General features: G+C 39.8%; 1 pseudogene across 1 annotated transcript; it reads right to left on the bottom strand.

The window, feature by feature from the left end:
• Positions 1-13664: 13664 nt before the first annotated feature.
• Positions 13665-14399, bottom strand: LOC108520976 (60S ribosomal protein L10a pseudogene; annotated as a pseudogene). Its single transcript, XR_001883079.1, has one exon. The product of XR_001883079.1 is annotated as a 60S ribosomal protein L10a pseudogene (transcript).
• Positions 14400-16900: the final 2501 nt, after the last annotated feature.

Below are 16900 nucleotides of genomic sequence, written 5' to 3' on the forward strand. Positions count from 1 at the left end.
AGACCCTAAAGCAAATAAAAACATTTTATTCCAAAATATATTTGGCATATTTTGAAATGGCCCTGAAAAGCTGTCTTTTGTGGAGAAAATTTGCATCTGCAGAGAATCTCCATTAATGGAGCTAGCTTCCCTTTTAGGCCTTTCCTGGCTCTAGAAGAGAAAATTAGTCTGACACCATTAAGGTCTCAAAAGAGACATTTACTGCCTGTTCTCTTGGAGCTCTGCTACCTAAGAGGCTTAATCTACATAACAAGGGCCTTGGTCCCCATAACCCCTTTATTTTAACTCAAGCATTCATTTCTACTGACTTTAGGTCCTTAGACAATAGCTTAACTCTCCCAACCAATTGTTAAATAAAGAATACCTAAAACCCTCCTGTGACTTACAAGTCCTCACTTCAAGATGTCCTGCCTTTCAGGCCGAACCAACATTTACCTTGTACGTACTGATTTATGTCTTTGTCTGTAACTCCTATCTCCCTAAAATGTATAAAACCAAACTGTAACCCAACCGCCTTGGGCACACTTTCTCAGGATCTCTTGAGATTGTGTTTTCTGGGTCATGTCACTCGTATTGGCTTGGAATAAACCTCTTTAAAATATTTTACAGTTTGGTTTTTCTGCTAACAAAAAGGGGAAAATGGAAAATTAAACTATAAAGAATCAGTAAAATAAATGTAGTCTGCTTTATGTCTTAGAAGAATATATATATATATAAATGTATTTTGTTGTTACATTATGTTTTGTTGTTCCATATGTTCTCTTGCTACTGTGATTTTAGAGATCTCTACTTTGGTAGATTAAAGTAGAGGTGGATTAAAGACTTCAATGTTAGACCTAAACCATAAAAACCCTAGAAGAAAACCTAGGCAATACCAAGTAGACTCTCTGCTTTCTCATTGGTTGTTCTCTGGCAGCTCATTTATAGTGAGGATTTTGATGTTTGATGAATATAACAGTGTGTCAATGAAAAGAGCAAAACTCTATAAAATATTTAAAGAGATTTGTTCTGAGCCAAATATTAGTGACTATGACCCGTGACACAGCCTTCAGGAGGTCCTGAGAACATGTGGCAGCCAAGATGGTACAGCTTGGTTTTATACATTTTAGGGAGACATGAGACTTCAATCAAACACACTTAAAAAATGCATTGGTTCAGTTCAGAAAGATAGGACAAGCAGAAGTGGGGGGCTGGGGTGGCTACCATGCAGCAGGAGCTTCCAGGGTATAGGTGGATTGAAATATTTTTTGGTTGAGAATTCATTGAGCTTATCTAAAGACCTGGGATCAAAAGAAAGAAGATGTCTAGGTTAAGCTAAAGGACTGTGGAGACCGAAGTTCTTATTTGTGGAGGAAGCCTTCAGGTAGTAGCCTTGAGAGAGAATAGGTTGAAAAATGTTTCTTATCAGGCTTAAAGTCTGTGTTGGTGTTGATGCTGGACAGGTATAATGAGGCACCTCTGACCCACACTTCCCATCATGGCCTGAACCAGTTTTACAGGTTAAACTTTAAGAGTGCCCGTGGCCCAATCAGGCAAGAGAAAGAAATGAAGGGTACTCAGTTAGGAAAACAGGAAGTCAAATTGTCCCTGTTTGTAGATGACGATTGTATATTTAGAAAACCCCATCATCTCAGTCCCAAATCTCCTTAAGCTGATAAGCAAATTCAGCAAAGTTTCAGGATACAAAATCAATGTGCAAAAATCACAAGCATTCCTATACACCAATAACAAATAGAGAGCCAAATCATGAGTGAACTCACATTCACAATTGCTACAAAGAGAATAAAATACCTAGGAATCCAACTTACAAGGGATATGAAGGACCTCTTCAAGGAGAACTACAAGCCACTGCTCAACGAAATAAAGGAAGACACAAACAAATGGAAGAACATTCCATGCTCATAAATAGGAAGAATCAATATCGTGAAAATGGCCATACTACCCACAATAATTTGTAGATTCAATGCCATTCCCATCAAGCTCCTAATGACTTTCTTCACAGAATTGGAAAAAACTACTTTAAAGTTCATATGGAACCAATAGAGAGCCCACACAACCAAGACAAAAGTCAAAAGAACAAAGCTGGAGGCATCATGCTACCTGACTTCAAACTATACTACAAGGCTGCAGTGACCAAAACAGCATGGCACTGGTACCAAAACAGATATAAAGACCAATGGAACAGAAAAGAGGCCTCAGAAATAACACCACACATCTATAACCATCTGATCTTTGACAAACCTGACAAAACAAGCAATGGGGAAAGGATTCCCTATTCAATAAATGGTTCTGGGAAAACTGGCTAGCCATATGTAGAAAGCTGAAACTGGATCCTTTCCTTACACCTTATACAAAAATTAATTCAAGGTGGATTAAAGACTTAAACATTAGACCTAAACCATAAAAACCCTGGAAGAAAACCTAGGCAATACCATTCAGGACATAGGCATTGGCAAGGACTTCATGACTAAAACACCAAAAGCAATGGCAACAAAAGCCAAAATTGACAAATGGGATCCAATTAAACTAAAGAACTTCTGCACAGCAAAAGAAACTACCATCAGAGTGAACAGGCAACCTACGGAATGGGAGAACATTTTTGTAACCTACCCATCTGACAAAGGGCCAATATCCAGAATCTACAAATAACTTAAACAAATTTACAAGAAAAAACAACCCCATCAAAAAGTGGGCAAAGGATATGAACAGACACTTCTCAAAAGAAGACATTTATGCAGCCAACAGATACATGAAAAAATGCTTATCATCACTGGTCATCAGAGAAATGCAAATCNCAACCTACGGAATGGGAGAACATTTTGTAACCTACCCATCTGACAAAGGGCCAATATCCAGAATCTACAAATAACTTAAACAAATTTACAAGAAAAAACAACCCCATCAAAAGTGGGCAAAGGATATGAACAGACACTTCTCAAAAGAAGACATTTATGCAGCCAACAGATACATGAAAAAATGCTTATCATCACTGGTCATCAGAGAAATGCAAATCAAAACCACGATGAGATACCATCTCACACCAGTTAGAATGGCAATCATTAAAAAGTCAGGAAACAATATAAGCTGGAGAGAATGGGGAGAAATAGGAACACTTTTACACTGTTGGTGGGAATGTAAACTAGTTCAACTATTGTGGAAGACAATGTGGTGATTCCTCAAGGATCTAGAACTAGAAATACCATTTGACCCACCCATCCCATTACTTGGTATACACCCAAAGGATTATAAATCATGCTACTATAAAGACGTATGCACACATATGTTTATTGCAGCATTATTCACAATAGCAAAAACTTGGAACCAACCCAAATGTCCATCAATCGTGGACTGGATTAAGGCAGTGCGGCACATATACACTGTGGAATACTATGCAGCCATAAAAAAGGAAGAGTTCACGTCCTTTATAGGGACATGGATGAAACTGGAAACCGTCATTCTGAGCAAACTATCACAAGGACAGAAAACCAAACACCCCATGTTCTCACTCACAGGTGGAAATTGAACAATGAGATCACTTGGACACAGGATGGGGAACATCGCACACCGGGGCCGATCGTGGGGTGGGGGGGCTGGGGGAGGGATAGCATGAGGAGAAATACTGAATGTAAATGACAAGTTAATGGGTGCAGCAAACCAACTTGGCACATGTATACCTATGTAACAAACCTGCATGTTGTGCACATGTACCCTAGAACTTAAAATATAATAATATATATAATATACATAGAAGAGTGCATATATATAGTATTTTTATATATCCTGCGCCAGGACGGTGAGTCGCATTCAGATGGTTGGGGGGGGGGGGCGGGCTTAGAATTTTGATTTTTTGTTTATAGATGTCATACCATAACAATGAAACGCCCCTGTCCGTATCCACCAGGAGCCCTATGTGAATTTACAAGCTAGCTGAAATATTGCCATGTTTTGCAAACATAGTGAGTATCTTAAGGTATTCTGTATTAAGAGAGTTATTTTAATTAAAACCAAACTGAGAGGAAATAGATGTAGACTTTAAAAAAATTCTTGAAAGGACTTATGACTTTGTGGGTCTTTTTACTGTTTGTATTTATTTTATTTTTTTTATTCAGGCATTTCTCCACTCTTTTCTGTTGCTGTCTCTTCCTTCTTTCTTCCTTCCCTTCCTTCCTCCTTCCTTCCTTCCTTCGCTTCCTTCCTTCCTTCCTTCCTTCCGTTCCTTCCTTCCTTCCTTTCTTCCTTCCTTCCTTCCTTCCTTCCTTCCTTCCTTTCTTTCTTTCTTTCTTTTCTTTCTCTTCTCTTTCTTTCTTTCTTTCTTTCTTTCTTTCTTTCTTTCTTTCTTTTAGATGGAGTCTCACTCTGTCGCCCAGGCTGGAGTGCAGTGGTGCAATCTCGGCTCACTGCAAGCTCCGCCTCCCGGGTTCTCGCCATTCTCCCGCCTCAGCCTCCCAAGTAGCTGAGACTACAGGCACCAGCCAGCAGCCTGGCTAATTTTTTATATTTTCAGTAGAGATGGGGTTTCACCGTGTTAGCCAGGATGGTATTGATCTCCTGACCTCGTGATCCACCCTCCTTGGCCTCCCAAAGTGCTGGGATTACAGGCGTGAGTGGCCGCCCCTGACCTCTACTTTCATTTTTATAGGAAACAATTAAGACCATTTCTTGTTTCTATTTTGGTTGATAGATATGATGGAAGATGTGGGGAGGAGAGTAGGAGACTGAATTGAAAGAGAGATTTTTCATGGTAACTTTAGTGTTGTTGGAAAAAACAGAGGATTAAAAAGAAGAACAAGTATGTGAGAAAAGGAATTCTTTTTTTCTTTTTTCTTTTTTTTTGAAACGAAGTCTCACTCTGTGGCCCAGACTGGAGTTTAGTGGCGTGATCTCGGCTCACTGCAACCTCTGCCTCCCAGGTTCAAGCGATTCTCCTGCCTCAGCCTCCCGAGTAGCTGGGACTACAGTTGCACGCGCGTGCCACCACACTTGGCTAAGTTTTTATACTTTTGGTAGAGACGGGATTTCACCGTGTTGGCCAGTCTGGTCTCAATCTACTGACTTCAAGTGATTTGCCTACCTCAACCTCCCAAAGTGCTGGGATTTCAGGTGTGAGCCACTGTGCTCCGTCATAAAAAGGAATTCTTAAGATGGCTTTATCAAGATTGATAAGAGGAAAACAAAAAGCCAATTTCACCATACAGGCAGGCCTTACTTGACACAATTCTGATATGCATGGATTTCAGTTACAAACAAATGGTATTAAGTAACCCTAGTCCCAAAATATGGTTCAAATTTTGATTACCACAGAATATTAACTGTGAATAATTACATTATATACCAATATTGCCGAAAGTTCTTCCGTGCACAAGTCACTGAGTAAATAACAGATTGCTATCATGGGCAATGGCCAGTTGTGTCACCTGTTTCAAAGTCTGTGGCGATTGGTTGCTGCACGTCTATTATTCAATTCATGCACAGACAACAAAGCATATAGTTGTGTTGTGTCCTTGTCTGCCCCTGAATAATCCAAATGCCATTTTACAAAATTAGACAATCAAAATAGAAGTGACCAACAAAGATAAAAATGGAGTAAAGAAAGAGAATGTGCTAATTCTGGAAAAGAAATTAAAATTGAGCATAAATGAAGTTATAGAACAAAGAGCTGACCTTGACATTGCCATCTTTTGAGAGTCTCTGCACATGCCCGCAGAAACACTGAGTGAAGAAAAGCTTATTTATTGTATTTTATTTTATTAGGGAAACTTATTGACATAAGGTGGTTGTGATAAAAAGGATGAAGATGTCCTGGAGGAAGTGATGCCAGCAAAACTTTCAAACTGAAGGACTTTGGAGATATTTCATAATCCTGAAAGTGCCAAGGGTAAAAGTATTGGGAGCTAATACAAAAGGGTAAAAATGTTGGAAGCTAATACAAACTTTGGAAGGAATGTGACAATTTGCCAAGACTTGAAAAGAAGCTCTCTCTATATTGTAAGTTACACAATGAGAAGAAAAGGGAAGAGCTTATCAAGAGCTTATCAAGAGCTCTTGTTCAAAGAGCTTATCAAGAGATAAGATTTTTACAAAGAAATATGATTTAATTCTCACTGCCTCTAATGTTTTATATCACAGTGTACTTAAAATAGTTTAATGATTTTTCCATCGCCCTATACTTATATAACTGATAGTAATAGGGTTTTTCATACTTTGACAAAAGTTTTCAGAGGTCACAGAACAATTGTAAATTTCCCTGGTGATTATTAAAGATTACCTTGCACAGTATCAGTTTGCACAGCCATTTTTATGAATGTGGACTGCTGTGCAAAGTGAAAACTGCCTGCATTCCCATGAAAAGAGAGAGACATTGATCAGATCTTGCCCTATGCACAAATGAGATGGTAAGATTGGTCCACAGCAAGACTGCCCATCAGCAAGACTGGTGGGCAGTCTTGAGTAACCTGGGAACCCATGCATACAGGACATATGCACATTAGAGTCCTGAAATTTGATTCTACTCTGAAACAACAGAAATAACATTCTCTCTTAAACCAAATTCTTAATGGCTTGGAATCACTGACACTTAGATTGGAAAAGGATATTTTCTGGTTATAGTTTACAGATAATGACATCGAGGCCCGTACAGGCAAATGAAGTGGCTCATCTGAGACCACGTGCCTGGTTAGTGACAGAGGGATTAAAAAGAATTGAGATCTCTTGACTCCTGGTCTACCACTTCTTCGTGGAAAGAAACCAAAGCACATTCTTTGTGAGAACACCATGCAAGATGTTGCAGGGCCTTGAAAGGAGGGGATGATACCTATTCACCGCATGGCTCCTGTAGACATAAATAACAGGAGTATTGAAAAATGCAGGCTCCTAGTGAATCTCTCTGTGTCCCTTTAATGCTGCAGTTTGTTTTCTGGCAGCTTATTAGCTTGCCTCAGAAGAACATTTGAGGTAGGGCTAGATTTCCCTTGACATTGTTAAATCAAGATCCTTTCCAAAGTAATTTCTTGAAAGCTATTTAAGTTGTCCCACTAGATGAATACCTGCTGATGACTATTCTATTCACCAACTAATTCCTGAGCTTTTCATTGCTCGATTGCCTATTTAGTTTGTGTAATTTAACATTTTGGTGTCATATTTGTCTTAACTTTTTCATATTTAATTTCTTCTTACCAGAGGCAAGCAGAGAGACAAGGAAGAATGATTTATGAACCTTTCTAGCGTGAAACTGTTGACCCTTTGTGTTTCTTTTTGGAGTTTAACTAATTTGAGGTATATAGAGGTATGAATAAGGGGTAGTTATACAGATTGAATTTTGACTTTTTTGAAATTCAGTACCAAATAACATGTTGATATTTCTCAAAAATACAATAACACAGTTCAACAAACACATTTCATGTTACCCTATTTTGTTCTTTATTGTGTGATGACTTTCTGAAATTATGTTATTATAATAGCTATTTACTTGCAACTTTTGTTTTTTACTTACTAATATCTAAGCTGCAGTCTTATCTACGCTGTTCTTTTGATCCCAGGGTAGTGCTAAGGTTAGGGCATGGTAAGGCATGCAAACATATTTATTGACACTAAATAGTTTATAACAATAAAAATAAATATAAACAACAATATAAAAAATAATAAATTTAAAGCTAGGGATGGTGTCAGACATTAGGGATACAACAGTGAATAAGACACAGTTCTTGAAATAAAGAAGCCACAGTCTAGTTGGAGGTGGGAGGCGTACATGAAAGGAAATAGATTGCAGTGCAGTAAACAGGTAAAACACAGCAGCATGTTGAAAGAATGAAGAAAGTGCAGAGGGAGAGGAATTAATTTTCTCTTGGGTAGAGAGCAGCTTAGATCAAGTCTGAACCTAGTTCTGAAGGAGAACCAGAGGTTCACTAAGCATACAAGTGGGAGGACAGGGAAGGGAAATTCTCAGGAGACAAAATAGCAGGGCAAGGACAGAAACACAAAAGAATAAGACATTTCAGCAGAACTAGCATTGCCCTGTGGTATTGCTGGAGCATAAGTGAAATGGGAAGTGGCAATCTGCAGCAAATGCAACCAAAGCAAAGGCAGGGTCAGATCATGATAGAGCGAGTCACAACATCAGCAAAGAATTTCCCGGTTTCTTCTCCTTGAAAGGAATTGATGCAAATATGAGGGTCTTGAAGAGGTATAAGATACGGATTTTACAACTGACGATTTAGTTAAAAGGACCTGAGATGAAGCTGGGAAATAAAAATAACAGTACAAATTAGCATATTGTAAGTGTCAGGTAGTCTTATGTATCCACACCTTTGCCTACAGTATTCCCTTGGTTTGACTGCTTTTATTTCTCTGCCTGGTTTATCCTATTTTTCTTTAAGATGCAATGGGGCCCTTTCCTTCTTTGAGAAGCCTTCTCTCAGCTCCTAGACTGGCTAAATAACCCATCTGTCTGCTTTTAGAGAGCCCTTTTCCTCTCTTCTTACCACAGAACCACTTATGCTTTACTGCCAGTAGTGTTCTCCTGCACACCCAGTTTGGTCCTGGAGATGCCTTCCTGGGAAGAATTACTTCAGTGCCTCAGGTATTTGGGTTCTTATCATTGCTAAGGGGTACATTACCAGCATTTTAAGACAGAATTTTTTTCTCTTCAAATTCCCTGAAGTAATGATGTGCTTTGACCTGTTTTCTTCCATCTACTAGGTGAAAGTCAATCCTTCTAGGTCATGGATACATTTTTGATAGATGTCATAATGTCAATGTACCACCAAAACCCCTCTACCTGCCATGCTTTAGCATCTGTACTTTGGACCATTTATTTGAAAACAATTCCTTGAAGAGTCTCCAGTGGGACATTTTTCCTTATGTGTGTATGTGTGTGCATGTGCCTACATGTGTGGTTGGCTTGGTGCCATCTCATATATATGGCATTTATATTCTACAACATTGCCCTTTAATGAAAAACCCAGTTGGTGGGAAAACAGTTTTTTCTTGTCAGTCTGCTTATAGTTCTCTAACCAGGCCTTTTACTTTCTTTCTTCTGCACCTCTTCTCTCTCTGGCCTCCTTCTTTAGGTAGTCTACATCCTTGTTCTGTTCTTAAAACAATAATATTCATCCTTTAAGGCCCAAATCAAGCCTCATGGCCTCCAGAATGCTTTCCTCCTAACAACATGCATTCTGAAGGACAGCATCCTCCTCCAAATTCCTGCAGCCTGCTTCAGGCTGACTACTATGAGAGAGAGTCAGTGTGAGAGTTGGAAGCAGTGAGATTAGATCCACTATCTATTGGAGAGATAGGTAAGTAACCAAATGTAATAGACAGTAATTCTCTCCCTCGCCCCACAAAGATGCCCATGTCCTAACCTCCAGAATTTAAGAATATGTCATTATGTGGCAAGAGAGAATTGAGGATGGAGGTGGAGTCAGGGTTGCTAATTAGCAACCTAAAAATAAGCAGATTATGTTGGATTATCTAGGTGGACCCAATGTAATCACAAGTGTCCTTGAAAGTGGAGGAAAACTGCAGAAGAGGGAGTCAGACTCAGAGTGGGTTTTGAAGATGCCACACTGGTGAATTTGAAGAAGGATTGAAAGCAGCATTTAGAAACTGAAAAAGCCAAGGAAACAGAGCTTCACCCTAGAGCCACCAAAGAATGCAGCCATACTGACATCTTGCTTTTAGCTGAGTGAAAGTTGTTTTGGACTTCTACAGAACTGTAAGATAATAAATTTGTGTTGTGGTAAGCCACTAAATTTGTGATAGTTTGTTAGAATAGCAATAGAAAACTATTACTTAATGCCCAACTATCATTAAAGTATCCAGCTTAATGCCCAACACCATTTAACTCAATTATTTTCTAAAATAAAAAGAGATAATATATATTATGTAACTTATGAAATATTTTAATTTATGTAAATGTTACTAAACATTATTAGCCAATGAGAACTAGGGAGACGGAATAAACTGCACAATTCTAAACCAATGAACATTAGCAAATTACACTATCTCTGCTCTCAGCCAATGAGAGCTCTACTTTGCTCTTTTCAGTGAGTGTACTTCGCAGCGTTGTTCACTCCACCAAGAAATTTCCGTTTGACATTTAGTTTATGCAATATAGAACAGTTTTGATTCGTAATGGCTGGCAAAAGTTTACAGCACTTCTCCTTCTTCTATACTCACTCATTTCTTAGTAATCAGAGTGATCTTTCTAAGCTGTAAGTGGGATTATGTCATACCTCACCTTAATAGCATTCAATGGCTCCCATCTGCCTTCAGAATAAAGTCTAAATTCTTTAGCAGTATCTCCTGTGAATAGCTACCTCCTTAGCCTCATCTCTTATTATTCCCCAGTGTCAACTGTCTACTTGCAAGTTCCACTGACTGTTTAATACTGTCATTCTCCCAACAAATACCCACTTGGAATATGCTTTGTGCCTTTGCCTGGGATGCTATATTTGAATAAAATTCACTCATCAAATAAATACCACCTACTCAATTCCTTTGCCTGTGATCTCCAATGCTATAGAAAACCTATGTCTTTCTTCTTGGCCTGGTAGAAGCCACCTTGGCCAGGGCATAGCATAGCCGGAATATAACTGGTTCAATGAAAATAACATATTCAGAGCATTATCTCTAGGGGCAACCTTGAAAGGGAGAGCTGGCATCCGTAAAGCAGATGGTTTTTGCAGTTGCACCTGGGTCAGCCATAACTTCTGCATTGATACTCCGGGTTATAGTCTCAAGGTCTGGATTTCTGAACACCTTCCCTTTCCTCAGTCTTCTTTCGTGAGTCTGGCAGCTTTGATGAATACTTTTGGAAACTCAAAACAGAGTATCTGATTTTGCTTTAATTTCTGAAGAATGGGAATAATTTCTCTCCTTCCTAAGAGTACCTGGTCATTTCAAGTCTCTCTGCTCTCCTCTGACGTAGAATTTTATCTGGAGTCTAGATTTAAACATGATTGCCCACCTAGGTGTGATTTCCTTGGGACTTCCAAGTAGTATTCTAGCACCACCCCTCCCTGAAGAGAAGGAACTAGGCAATATCCTACTTAATTTGGCTGATCTGAGCTACATAAGCCACCCACAGAAAGGGGCATACAGAGGCTGCTGCAGTTTGAGCTCAGCAGGACACACTGACTTGGTCTGCTACATTTTTTTCTGAAGGTTTGTATTGGTTTCCATCCTTCAAGGTGGCATCTCCTTGGAATTTTTATAATCTTTCTTTGCCTACTCATTAATCTAATGTCTCTAGACTTAGCAGCCCTGTATGATCTGGAAATTGTCATATGTGAAGGCAAGTGTTACGTTTAGGAAGATTTTCTTCCCCATTAGGCAGGTGCTGATGAACTGACAGGCTGGAGTTTTTTTCATTAAGTCTATCTTTCATTGAGAGTAGCTAGGGTCCTCTCCATTTCCCAGCTTCTCTGGGTGTAAGTGGGGGAGTGCAATCCTCTCTCAGCCAAATGCAAAGGGAATCACTTGAGTGCCTCTGGTCAGACTTCCTTGAGGGTGGGTGGCTGGCGTGGGCAGGATGAGAGCTGTCTACATGGAGGAGCAAAATTAGTTCCTCCTTGAGTCCTGATGTATCTGCAGTAGGTGTCTTACTTTCTGCCTGTATGTGTCTCCCTTCTTGTACTGATAAGCTTGTGAATTAATTCTTTGGTACAATTTTGATACAAGTAGTGCAAGCGTGCTGAACTCACCACCCAACCTAAACAGTGTCTACACTGTTGAAGAGCATGACTTTGACACCAAACACCATTCTCCCTCGTGGACAGACACTGATTGGATGTTTATTTCACTGGATAGATTCCACCCATCGCAATCTGTTGCTGAACCCTAGCACAGGGGTCTGGAGTTTCTTAAGTACCTACCTGCTTTGGGGTTTACTTGCTCTAACTGGGACAGAATGAAACCTGCAGTTGTTAGAACCCAGCTTGGAATTGCAGGAGATACGAACATTGCTAAAAACAGCCATCACTTAAATGGTCAGCCAGATTAATGCAGTATATATAGCCATGGCTTATAAAGACTGTCTTTGGTTATGAATTATTTAAATCATTTCCTAGAACATTGAGGTAGATTTTTGACTGAAGCCATTGCAATACAACTTTTATGAGCCTTTTTCCACATGCAAAAAATAGTAGATGTTCTCAAAAGCCTATAGGCTGGTAAGGCAGAGACTACTTTCTTACTGAATGTAGCTAGTTTCTTATCTATGGCCTACCATATGGAAAGCATTAGACAGTTTTTGCATAAATCTCCATTTTTCTTAATGGAAGTTGAATATTGGCCTTGGGGATCCCTGACAAATCAGGCATCATCTATGTATACCATGCTTCTGAATGGAACTCTTGGACTTGAGCTGTTTGGTTCCATAATGAGTTGCAGGTGCTGAGAGGGAATGATGTAGCTCTTCTTAATTGCTTGTCACACAGATAATCTGATGAGGGGGCATCAGTGCCAGCAGCTGGCAACTCTCTCACCCATGACCTGACATAGATTCCTGGGTTAAGAAGGTTGTGAGATAAAACGGTAAGAATTCCTCTCTTATAAATGTTTCTAAGGACATTAGTTGGGGTGGGGGGTGTTTCTGACTTCATTTTGAGAATACAATGAGAACAAAAATGATGTACATCAAAGATCATAGGTTTCGGTGTAGGAGAGTCCTAGGTGAGCATCCTAGTTTATTTTCATTCATTGTGTGCCCTCAGGCAAGCTATTAAATTTTTCGGAGTCTCAGTTTCCTCATTAATACAAGAATAAAAATATCTAATGTCATGGGATTGTTAGAATTTGTGTGAACCTAAGGGTAACACTAAGTGTGGTGGGGGCCAGTGCTTCTCAAAAGGGGCTGGACCAGCAACATCGGCATTTCCACGCAGTTTCCTAGAAAACACACATTTTTGACTCTGTCCCACTCCTCCTCAGACCTGCTAAAAGAGAAACCCTGAGGCCCAGCAGTCTGGTTTAACAAGCTCTCCAGGTAATTGAACTAAAGTTAGAAAATCCTGATGTAGGCTTTCAAAAAGTGATTGTTACGGCGAACAGAAGGGAGCCAATATTCAAAATGCTAAGTGATCACAAGAAGTCAGAAGTCAAGGTCCAGCCCCAGAAAGGGTGGGAAGAGCTGATGAGCAGGAAAGACTGGGGAAAACCCATCCCATAAGGAGCATAATGGGATTCTGAGGACACAGTTGAGTGTTCCGGACAGGACAGCTTCTGGAGCTCCAACAGGGTTGCAGGCCAGCCTGTGAACCCTTGTTCCCTTTCTTGCTCCTCAGTGAAGCCTAAGTTTACCTTCCTTCATGTCTGACTGCTTGCAAATCTATCGAGTCTTGTGGAAAGTGTTTTCCCCCCCAAATAAATAATATTTAGACTTAAATTTAAAGTATTTAGAATTTAAACATAAACTTTTACAATGAATTAAGTGTATAAGATCCTATTAAAAATAATGGAAAATGTTTTCTATTTACATAGCTTATCCATGAAAAAGAGTAATTGCTGTGTTATAATTGCAAGCAGTATAAACAGACCTGTTTTTATGCTTTTAATGAGGGTTCTGAATATATTTGACCAAGGTATTAGGAATTGTAATACAGCAACCTTTTCAATATTAGTAACAACATCTAAATCTTATGTTGCTTTTTACAGATTCCAATATTTTCTTGTTTTTTTTTTGGATTGGTAATAGAATTTATTCAAATGTGCCTTAATATAGGCGCTGGGGCTTGCCCATGGCGCTCTTGATATATAAGGCCCGGACATTCTGCCAGTTTTTCTTGAGCAATGACACCAAGAAGTTGACAGCCAGGTGAATGTTATACACAAGCTCATCATCTGTCATCTTCACATGACCAACAGCTACAGCCAGACATAACACCTTCTTCATTTGGAACTTGATTGTGGACTTCACCTCATCCACTTTGGCCACCATGTTTTCGTTGTGTGTGAGCAGGGAAGGGAACTTTCCTGCCTTATTTAGTCCTGGGCCAAGGATTCGTGGAATCTGCTTGATCAGAGGACTCTGAGGCCAAAAAGTTTCATACTTCTTGGCCAGGTTTTTCTTGACCAGTTTTTTATTCTTGTGAGTTTTTTCAGCGCCTTCGATGTCCCATGTGAGGGATATCCACGCCTTGGCCTCGGTCACAGTGATGGCTGGTCCCCCAGGACACACACAAGAGGAACTGTGGGGTCGGGGAGTGGACTTAGCTGACGGTGCCCGAGAAAGCGGCCTTGTCTTTTCTGGGGGTCATAGTTTCCTCAAGGCTGATCTGCAACTCCACTGTCTCCAGGAACTTGCGGCGCTTGCGCTGGTTCCCGTGCAGGACTTCCCGCACCGCCTCGTATAGGGTGTCGCGAGAGACTTTGCTGCTCATGGCTTCTCACGCCGCTCTAACCGGAAAAGACTGTTTTCTTGTTAATTCACTCAATATGATTTCTACACACAGCAGATCAAAAAAAGTTGTGAGTTCAGCTTTCTCCACTGTTTGGAGGATACAGCTTTAGAGGATATGTACGAAGTTGAGACCATTGGCATTTGGACCTCAGTGGACACTGTGAGGTGCTGCATCATTGTAAGACTGGAGTCCACAGCACTGGAGGAGGAGGATGACAAACATCATCTGTCTAGGCTCAGTCTGGAAGAATTTCTTCAACACTCAGCTGGGGCGCCATCCACAATCTCCTGGAAATGCTCCAACCCTGTAATTATATTCTGCCTCTCAAAATCAGTCTTTGTTTTCTAATTCAATAATGCTCCATTTTATCATGCTCATTTTAGATACTTTCTTCTCTCATTTCAAGAGTTTAAATAACAGACATCTATCACAACTCTAGGAGGAGGTAGGTAAGGCAGAGCAGCGCTTCAGAATTAGGTCCCACCCCAAAGCCTCTCTCAGCAATCAGGCTAAGACACCCCACAGGCTGTCTCTGCCTCCCCTTTCCCACAACACAATCACCAGCTTCTCCAATGCATGCAATTGGAGCATCGCCTGGCCTGAAGGGCAGCACCACCCCATGGGACCATCCTTGATGATTAGGAAAGAAGAAACTATTTCTGCCAGACTGTCTTTGCAGTTTCGTTTCAGAAACCTCATTTAGTTCTTCAGCTGTTTTAAGCAATGTTTCAGAAGGAAAACTTTATCATTTACGAGAATCATTTGTTGATGCTCATACATTGCCTTTGGGTGTTACCCCTTCACAGTTGTTATGGGGAGATACAAAAAAAAAAAAAAACAAAACAAAAAAAAACAAAAAACCCAGTAGATTTAGTTCCCCTTATCACTCATTCCATTAATAACCCTTGAGTACTTATTATGTACAAGGCAATGTAGAATATGAACCTATGAATCACATCTAGAATTTGTCTATAAGAAACATGGGCTATAAAATAGGCTCTGTTTACTAGGCTGATAACAAATCCTTTCTAAAACTCATCCTACATGAGGTGAAATCAATGCAGAGGTCAAGAATCTCAAGTGGTATACAGTCTAGGTGAGGCCATAAAGATGAATCTCAGGATAGACTGCCTTCAACTGAACTAGACATGTTACTGTTAGAATAGTTCCACTGGAGAACTGGTTGTTTAAAAGACATTTCAGGCACAAGTGTTTGGCTGCATAAAGAAAAGAAGACCCCAGATTTAGAGTTACATCTGTTGTAAATGTAGAACAGCTGCATGCGATGTAAGGGTAGTTCACATTCAATCCCCAGGGCACCATTTACATAGACTGGGACATGGCCTGCATTGTGCAGTCTACACAATTGCATGCAATAGCTTTATATGAATGTTTCTGGAAAAAAATACAGACTTTATCTGAAAGGATGATTTATACTTCCTAATTTAACTATTCACATTTTGGGATTTGCTTGGAGCCAAACCAGATTTCTGGCTTTTGTTGCCAAAGTAGATTTTAGGAAAATCCTGCAAATATGGGTTTGACCAAAGTTTTCTACTCTCAACTTCCTGATAAAATGGTCTAGTCCTCACTTTTAGTAACAATCTCAGCCCCACTATCACTGTAAAGATCCTAACTGGGAAAACTACTTCTGGACCTTTCTCTCCGGTCAGTGATTATGATCTTTTACCTTTTTTCTTTGCAAAACCTTTCTGTTTTCTGGTCTCTGCTTGAAAACTGAAAATATAGTTTATACTATGAGTTGAAGATGTTAATGTGCTTTATAATCACTTCAGATAACATACATGCATTGGACAAATAACTCTTTAACTCCCTGTCCTCAGGTTGTGGTTTTGGCAAAAGCATTTTTTTTTTTTTTCATAACCTTTGTCTTCTGATCCTCCATTAATCCACACTTTACACCCTCCCTTCCTTACCCTTGGGTCTTTTCTCACTCTGACTTCCCCAGGGCTTCCTCTCAGTACACACCTGTAAGTTTAAGTAATTCCTACTTCATAGTCCTGTAAGTTTAAGTCATTCCTACTTCATAATCCTTCATAATCCTTTGTCCACAGGTTGGATGAAGGTATGGATTGGTAAAAGCAGACAGGAGAATCCGTGATGGCCTTTGGAACTCCAGGTCCTGTGGAGTAGAGGGAGAGGAGTAAAGATGAAGCTAAGGTCTTTGAATGCAGATGGTGTGGAGGTAATACTTCAAGTGCTTTGATGCATTCTCATGAGAGTAAGGTGTAGAAGGTCTCTCGATGACTTCAACTTTGAAATGCAACTTTTCTATCAGATGTGTGTGTACACTCTTTATGCACCTGAATACTCATTTCCCAAAGGAGTCATTAGTCTTTGTCTAAGCCCTAAAGAGGGAGACAAACAATTTTCTTATTTATTTACTTATTTATTTTTTAATTTACTTCAAGTTCTGGATATGTGTGCAGAACGTGCAGGTTTGTTATATAGGTATACATGTGCCATGGCAGTTTGCTGCACCT

Source organism: Rhinopithecus bieti, unplaced genomic scaffold (assembly GCF_001698545.2).
Source record: "Rhinopithecus bieti isolate Rb0 unplaced genomic scaffold, ASM169854v2 scaffold_55165, whole genome shotgun sequence".
In the NCBI taxonomy this organism is placed as follows: domain Eukaryota; kingdom Metazoa; phylum Chordata; class Mammalia; order Primates; family Cercopithecidae; genus Rhinopithecus; species Rhinopithecus bieti.